Raw genomic sequence first — 8,190 nt, 5'->3', positions numbered from 1 at the left:
TTCACCCATCTCAGGTCACCCTTTGCTGCTTTCCCGCTACCATTGCTTCCCTTCTTTTTCCTCATAACACCTGAATTATTGGGCTCCCCTCTTGCTTTATGACACGGGCCCGTTGTCCCTCTGGGTTGAAGAAGACTTCAGTGGGGTAGCACAAGGAAAACGCGTAGCACCAAACCTGGCCTGTACTAAATACTTAATACGCAGTGATTCTCGCCTCCACTCCCCTCACCACCCTCTTCTCTGCTAGTTACACCTGCAGACACACAATGAGTGCAGGAAGTGGTGTTGCATAAACAGCCATGGCAAGATCATAAGAACCTTGCCCTTAGGTTTGCAGGTGTAATTATAAGTCCCAGGCAGGACTGAATTAACACAACAAAAAATGTTTAATGTACCTTGGGTGAGTAGGTAGGAGGCTGAAGGCTACGTGGAAATACCTGACCAGTTTAGTAGATTTAAATGCTGAAATCTCGCTTATAAAATTTAGGATATCCTCCTCGTGGAACAGATAGAGGGTGTCTCACAAGATATGCTGGTTTTGAGTCAGTCTTACATGTAAGAGGGCTCTTTTAGACTTTCTAGCTGTGCGTCTGTGATCAGTTTAACCGCATCAGAGAGGTAACCTATCGGGGCTGCAGAGATTCTGCTTCTGATCAGTGTTCTGTCTCATTTCTGCCTCGGTTACTTAACCTCTCTGAATCTTCACAAGTAGCTTCAACAACTAGTAGAAACTTGTTAGGCAGGTACCATGTCACAAAGCTGTAACACACCCATAAACCCACCGCCTCAGTTAGTCCCCATTACCAACAGATGAAGCCCCCACTTGCCCTTTCCTGGCCAGGTCCTCCTCTCTTCTACCCTGCCCCACGTGTCCTAATATTTTCTTTACCTGTCAGCTTTATACAGTTGTTCGGATTAGATGATGATGCAAGGGAAGTGCCCAACAAGTGTGTGGCATGTGGTGGAGCTGGCCCAAGCACTGGTTTCTGCTTTTGAGTGTACAGATTGCATGCTGTAGAAGGATGTTGTGTCCAGAGGGATGCCACGGCAGCGTGCATTTGGAGCATTCCTGACAGTTTTCCAGCAGATGGCAGTAAAATCTATATGAGAAAAAACCACCCGTTGAACGGCACAGGTTTTCAACAGATGCTAGTGAAGTTTCTGATTGGTGCAAAGGCCAGCATTGCCCTTTTCCTCTGCCATTCTTCCCCTCTAAGAGTCTGTAATTCCGTCTCCTTTGAATTTTTCTTCTTTTTCTTGTTCCTTTTTTTTTTTTTTTAAGCAATTTTAAAGTTTGTTTATTGGAGTGACAGAGAGTGCCCATCTGCCAATTCACTCCCCAAATGCCTTCATTAGTCATGGCCAGACTGGGGTTGAAGCCCAGTTGGAAACTCAATCTAGGTCTTGCAGGTGGGTAGTAGGGACACAGTTGAGCTATCGCTACTGCCTCCCAGGTTATACAATAGCAGGAAACGAGTCAGGAGCTGGAGCTGCAAACCCAGGTGCTCTGATGTAGAAGGCAGGTATTCTGAACCACTAGGCTGTTTTTCTTTCCTGATAGCCGGAATTTTTAGACACTAGCAAATTACAAACTGGATTTATCTCACCTCCCATAATCACTAGAGAGTCGTAGTGACTGTAACGTGAGAAGCCCCTCACTAGGTACCTCCACACAGGGGTTCTTAGAGGATGGCAAAATCCCTTTCTCAGAGATGTTGCTAAGGGGATTGAGTGTTTCTGACTCGGCGTCTCTCTTGCGTCAGCTGGGTCAACACGGTCATCTTGGCTCCTCTACTGCATAAGAAGGGGGCCGCGGCGGCTGGGAAGTGCATTGCTGCGCCCGGCCTGTGAGTCCGTCTCAGCCACGGGGAACCACTGGTGCCATGCCTGGAAAGGGAGGACCCTGGGGACTGTGGGAGCTCTGGGAAGCTCCAGGGTTGAGGAAGCCTGCATACTGCTGGCACTTCACAGCCTGATGTGCGGCATTGTGCCCGTTCCCCGGGCGTCTGTCCCCGCTGCCTTGCTCACCCCTCTCCACTGATCGGTCCAGCGTCCATTTCTATGAAAGGTGCTCTTAATTCCATAAACACTGTTCGTGACCACAAGCCTGGCCCTGTGCTAAACAGTAGTGATTGAGAGATGAAACACCAGGACAACAAGTCCTTGGGAAATATATGTTGTTAAACAGAAAAGTGAGAAAATTGTGTACATAATTTCAACTGTGTTTTTTTTTTTTTAATCATCTAGAAAAATGTCAGGTTTTGTCAACCTGACAGACTGAGCTGATTCCCATAGCTCACCACCTCTTACTCCAAATACATGGGGTGCTGACCAAAGTAGATCATTTACTTGTAAATCAGTAGCCTGTTCACGGAGAGAAATGGGGGTTCCCAGGTGGCAGAGAGGAAAGCAGCTCGTCCTGGAGGTGAGTCGGAAGGCACCGCTGGCCTTGCGGACGAGGACTGGAAAGGGACGAGCCTCCAGGGAGATAGGAAGCAGCCTGGGGGGACAGGAGTGGGGCACCCTGAAGCAGTCCTGCCTGCAGGGGGAAGAACTGGAAGGAAACAGATACTAACTGCAGCTGCCCGTGAGGGGTAAGGTTGAGAAATGCGCCACTAGGGATCCCTGTCAGAGAAGGGACGATGGTCAGGGCAGCCGCTGCCCGGGCAGGCTCGGGGAGACCTGGCTGTAGCAAGTTGGAGGGCCCAGCTGGAGCCAGAACTCCGTATCAAGGCTCAGTCCTGCTGCCGGGAATGCCATGCAGTTTACTGGCCAGTCATTGCATGTAAACTTGTGCTCGCTTTCGCTTGCACTCTCTGGTCTTACCCTCACACAGGTCTCAGGGGCAGCCGTAGTTGAGCTCATCTGAGCTGAGTGCAGCCAGTCAGCTGTGTTTTGGGTTGATGGTCAGTGTAGTGGGGATGGGCACTTCTTCATGAATTGGATTCAGGTTTGCTCTGGGCAGTTCCATGTGGGCCCCATGCTGAAGCTGCAGCTACCAAGAGCAACATCTTGTCATGGTCAGTTGCTGAAGCGCAAGAGGCCAAATGAAATCACATAAGCGCATTTTAAGCTTTTCCAGTGTCCCATGCGCTATCATCCCACTGGCCAAAGCAAGTCACATGGCACCTGCCATGCATGGACAAGTGTGCCACATCAGGAGAGTGTGGCAAAGGATATGGATTGTGGTCTTACCGTGGAAGAATGAAGACTTGACACCAGTGATGCAATCAACCGTACTATCTCACTGGGCACAGAAGGCCCCACGTATAACGGCTGTGGAGGTATGCGTGATCATATCAGCTCTTAGCTGGTTATCCCTGAGGGTGGGGACTCTAGGTGGCTATCTGTAAGTTACACATACAAGTTACATACAGATGTGTTTATCAGAGATAATTACTGTTTTCAGGCAACGGAAATCAAGAGCCAGGCTTTGAGTCTCCACGGCCAGAAACAACACAGAATCCCACTGTGCACAGAAAGCTGCTGGAGACTGTCAATGTTCTGTTTTTTGGGGTGGTGATTACATGTGTGTTTGCTCTGTATTTGTTACACTGTATGCTTCTGTTTGGGGCACTTCTCAGTGTATTTGTTAGAGCTCATATGTTGAAAAGTTTAAAGGAAAACCAAGCAAACTGAAACCCAAATGTAATTATGAGCTCCAGGGAATGGCAGGCGAATTAGGAGAGAAAGCTAAATATACTGCTGACTCAGCTGTGACTAAAACTTACCTAGCCATAGTGGAGACGGTAGCTACTGGTCTATCCAATGCCGCAGCATAGTTACAATGGGAGGGTGAGTGGTGGGGAGTGCGGACGTGTGTGGGAATGTGGGTAACAGAATAAGCTGTGTACAAGCACTGAACCCTCATCTTACATCATGGGAAGTAAAATGATGCTTACAATTGAAAAACCAAGTAGTACTGTATGCATGTTATTTTGAGACTTTTTAAAATTATTGTTAATAACACTATTCACTTTTAAAGCTGTTTATGTATTACTCTGATAAACCAAATTTTAATAAATGGATATTTATCTTGAATGCATCCACTTCCCACCATTCCAGCTGCCACATCCCTCATCCTAGCCACTGTCCTCTCGCCTGGATGATCACAGCAGATATCCCTTCTTAATGCCTTCCTGTCTCTCTCTCGCCTCCTGACTCATCTTACACCCTGCACCCAAAGAAATCTTTCAGAAAGGTAATCTCTTCGCAGTCATTGCAAGGCTCCCCGGCTGTACCTAGTGTCGATTGTCTTCCTTTGGTGACAGAACCTGGGGGTGGGGGGGCAGCACGGGGCAGGCGGGAGTGTGTTGTGCTCCTGCGTGAATCGGGACTGTCAACTGGTTTAGAAGTGGGCATGTCAAGAGAGAAGAGTTCTTCTGAAAAGCGTCTTCTAGAGAGCTGGCTGAGGTCAAAGGGCATCAGCTGGCTACAGATTTTTTTTTTTTAAGCTTTATTTTTATGTATTTGAAAAGCAGGATTAAAGAGAGAAAGATCTTCCATCTGCTGGTTCACTTTCCAAATGGCTGCAAAGGCTGGGACTGTGCCAGGCCAAAGCCAGGAGCCTGGAGCGTCATCCAGCTCTGCCACGTGGGTGCAGGGGCACTTGGGCCATCTTCTGCTGCTTTCCTGGGCTCATTAGCGAGGAGCTAGACCAGAAGTGGAGCGGTCGGGTCTTGAACTGGTACCCATATGGGATGCCAGCATCACTGTTGGCAGCTTAACATGCTACACCACAGTGCCAGCCCCTACTGGCTACAGATCTGAGCCCAGCACAGGGCAAAGAGAAGACATGAGAGCACGTGCTACCTGGTGGACCTGTACAAGTGGACACTGGTGAGAGCATGGGCCCAGAAACTGCAGGAGTCTGCACCCTCTTCAGGGTTTTTCTCCATAAACCCCACTGGGGTTGGGTGCCTCTTGATGCTCCAGAAGTAAGGAGTGGCCGCTGCTCTAAGACCACAGCCCTCTCCTGGACCCTTCTTCCCCTCTCCCTGCTGTACAAAAGCCAAACACCATCCCCTCTATGGCATTCAGATCTGGAGGAATCATACAGGAAAAACAGCTGCCCCGGGGCAGAGGCAAGGATTACACCCTGGGTCCAGAACTCCAGCTAGAGGAGGAACAGGAGCACTAAAGAGCACACCCCAAGACCAGGGACACAATTCCCGCCAGGACCAAGGGTCAGAACTATGGGGAACACCCTACTTCCCCCGTGAGCACCACTAAGCTAACAGGCATTGAGCAGAAGTCAGTACTGCTAGGAGAGGGACAAGAGCATGAAAGACCATCCTGTCTGAAACAGCACGAAATTTGGACTGAAAGCTGAGGGTGGAACACACAGCCTGCACCCTAAGTCCAAGGTGTCAGTAGATGAATTTGAAGTTTGTGGTGCATTGGGAGTAACCAGCAAACCTCAAGTCTAGCCAGGCTCTAGATTAACTCAAAAACCCCACACTAAAGGCCCCACTGAAAGAAAAGTGGTCATTTCCACACATTAAAAACCCTTTCCCGTGGCCTCTAGTCCCACACAAGATGTCCGATGCCACAATTCCAAGAGAAAGCAGTCTTTAGAACCAAACTCCGAATCCAAATTGGAGCCGTCTTTATGGTAAGGAATTTGAAATCACTACTAACATGGTGACATAACTGAAAAAGTAGATCCCATGCAAGATCAAAAGTGTATGGAGACACGTGGCACAGCTCGTTAAGCCAGCACTTGGGACACCTGCACCTGGGATGGAGTCCCACCTCTGCTTCCTCTCCAGCTTCCTGCTGCTGTGTGCCCTGCGAGGAAGCAGGTAATGGCTCAAGTACTTGACTCCCTGCCACCCATGTGGGAGAGCAGGATGGAATTTTGGCTCTTGGCTTCAGCCTAGCCCAGCCCCAGTTGTTACAGGCATGTGGGGAATGAACCAATGGATGGAAGATCTTTTTCCTATCTCTGCCTTTCAAATAAGTAAAAATAAACTTTTTAAAAATGTAATCTCTTGGGGCCAGTGTGGTGGTGTAGTAGTAGTAGGTTAACCCTCTGTCTGTGGCACCGGCATCCCATATGAGCACCAGTTCATGTCCTGCTGCTCTTCTGATCCCAGCTCTCTGCTGTGGCCTGGGAAAGCAGTGGGAGATGGCCCAAGTGCTTGGGCCCCTGAACCCAAGTAGGAGACCTGGAAGAAGCTCCTGGCTCCTGGCTTCAGATCAGCACAGCTCCAGTGGTTGTGGCCAACTGGGGAGTGAACCAGCAGAAGGAAAACCTCTCTCTCTGCCTCTGCCTTTCTGTAACTCTGCCTTTCAAATAAATAAATAAAACTTTAAAAAATAATAAAAATACTTATGCTGAAGAAGCCAGACCATCCATATAGGATTCTTGAACGTGCAGACCAATCTATAGTGACCCAACATAGATAAGTAGTTGTCTGCAGGTGGTTGGGAGATAGGAGGCTGAAGGGATTTTTAAAGTAAAATGTATGGAGGCCTGTGTTGGGGCGCAGTGGGTTAAGCCGGAGTTTGCAACAGCATCCTGTATCACAGTGTTGGTTTGGGAGCTGGTGGAGCTCTGGACTCCTGGTCTGGCCCAGCTCCAGCTGTTGCAGCCATTTGGGGAGTAAACCAGCAGACAGATCTCTGTCCACAACTCATTCCCTCCTTGTCACTTTGTCTTTCAAATTAATAATTTTTTTTTTTAAATAAAATTCTGGGGCCAGCACCATGGTGTAGTTAAATTGTGGCCTGCAGTACCAGCATCCCATATGGGCACCTGTTGGAGTTCTGGCTGCTCCACTTCCAATCCAGCTCTCTGCGATGGCCTGGGAAAGCAGTGGAAGACGGCCCGTGCTTGGACCCCTGCACCTACGTAAGAAACAACAGAAGAAATTCCTGGCTCCTGACTTCAGTCCAGCCTGGCCGTTGCAGCCATTTGGGGAGTGAACCAGTGGATGGAAGATCTGTCTCTTCCTTTCTCTCTAACTCTTTAAAATTAAAAAAAAAAAAAATCCTTTTTTAAAAAAAAGCACTCAGTGTATTTGTAAGTTTAATAACATTAAAGAATTGCACAGACTTAAAAGGCTTTGTTGTATCATTGTTAAACTGTTTCACTGAATTAAACCTGGTATGTGACAATATACCCTCCTTCCCCCACATTCTGATTGTCACGAATCCTTTTATGATGTTAACATCCCTGTTTTTAAAGAAAAAGTATGCACACGTATATAATATCTACCTATGAAGTGAAGGAGGCAAAATGTTAGAAATTGTTAAATCTTAAAACTTAAAAAAAGTGTTGCCTCAGGAGGGCATTACCTGGTTCTTGTCTTCATGCAAGAAAGAGTTCAGATGTGAGACTGGTAGCTGTGAGCATGCTAGCGACATTGAGTGAGGAGTGCACCTGGCAGACCAGGCCGGGATCTCGGGAAAGAGCTGGGAGCCGAGTCTGCACTCACACTGGTGGTTCACAGATGCTGTGTCTGGGCCTTCTACACCCTCTCTGGAATATTGCTGGATGAAGGGCTTTCTGGGTGCGGAGTTCCACCGAGAACCTCTTAATAGTCCCCTTGATGAAGGGCAGAGGAGAGAGGCTGACCCCAGCCTGGTTATTGAACCACATCCACTTTAGATGTGTAAATGTTAGTTTGCTGCCTTGTTGCATCGCACAGAAAAATTCCCATTTTTCTTCTGCCCCTCACACACTTAGGCTCATGTATACCTAGCTACCATTAACAAACATTTGTAAAGACTTAAAATTCTGATGCTTAAAAATGGAAAATTATTAAATTTATAAACCCAGTTTCAAATGTTCAAAGGGCCTTCATTAAATTCATTAATGAGCCCAAAGAATCTCATTTACTAAATTTATGAACAGAATTGTAAAATTTGTCAGTTGAAGGAAAAAAATCGCTTGGGGATTTCTAATTTTAATAAATGGAATATTGGTTCTAGAAATCAAATTAACTTCGGAGTAACCTCCCCCAGCGAGACGGGGCCCTGGAGGCGGATGGGGCAGGACGGGCAGGAGCTCCGGGGGGAGGCAGGGCAAGCAGACGCGGAGCGGGTGGCCTTCGGAAGCCGGGCGTGTCGCCGGGACCTGGCCTGGTCAGCCGCGGGGGTCGCGGCCGTGCAGAAGGCGGGCGCGGTGCCCACAGGGGTCGACGTGGACGGCGTCTACAGTGCACGCCCTGGGCGCCAGCGTAA

The 8,190-nt window shown here is 48.3% G+C and overlaps 2 long non-coding RNA genes across 2 annotated transcripts; both read left to right on the top strand.

Moving 5' to 3' along the window:
* The first annotated feature begins 1,260 nt into the window (after positions 1-1,260).
* On the top strand, positions 1,261-4,041 carry LOC138844318 (uncharacterized). The gene is made up of 2 exons (XR_011379952.1): positions 1,261-3,284; positions 3,410-4,041. It is a non-coding gene; the product is annotated as an uncharacterized lncRNA (long non-coding RNA).
* A 24-nt stretch (positions 4,042-4,065) lies between these two features.
* Positions 4,066-7,066, top strand: LOC138844319 (uncharacterized). Its single transcript, XR_011379953.1, has 2 exons — positions 4,066-4,201; positions 6,708-7,066. It is a non-coding gene; the product is annotated as an uncharacterized lncRNA (long non-coding RNA).
* Positions 7,067-8,190: the final 1,124 nt, after the last annotated feature.

This window comes from Oryctolagus cuniculus, chromosome 11, assembly GCF_964237555.1.
Source record: "Oryctolagus cuniculus chromosome 11, mOryCun1.1, whole genome shotgun sequence".
Lineage (NCBI taxonomy): Eukaryota > Metazoa > Chordata > Mammalia > Lagomorpha > Leporidae > Oryctolagus > Oryctolagus cuniculus.
This window is presented reverse-complemented; position numbering and strand designations above follow the sequence as displayed.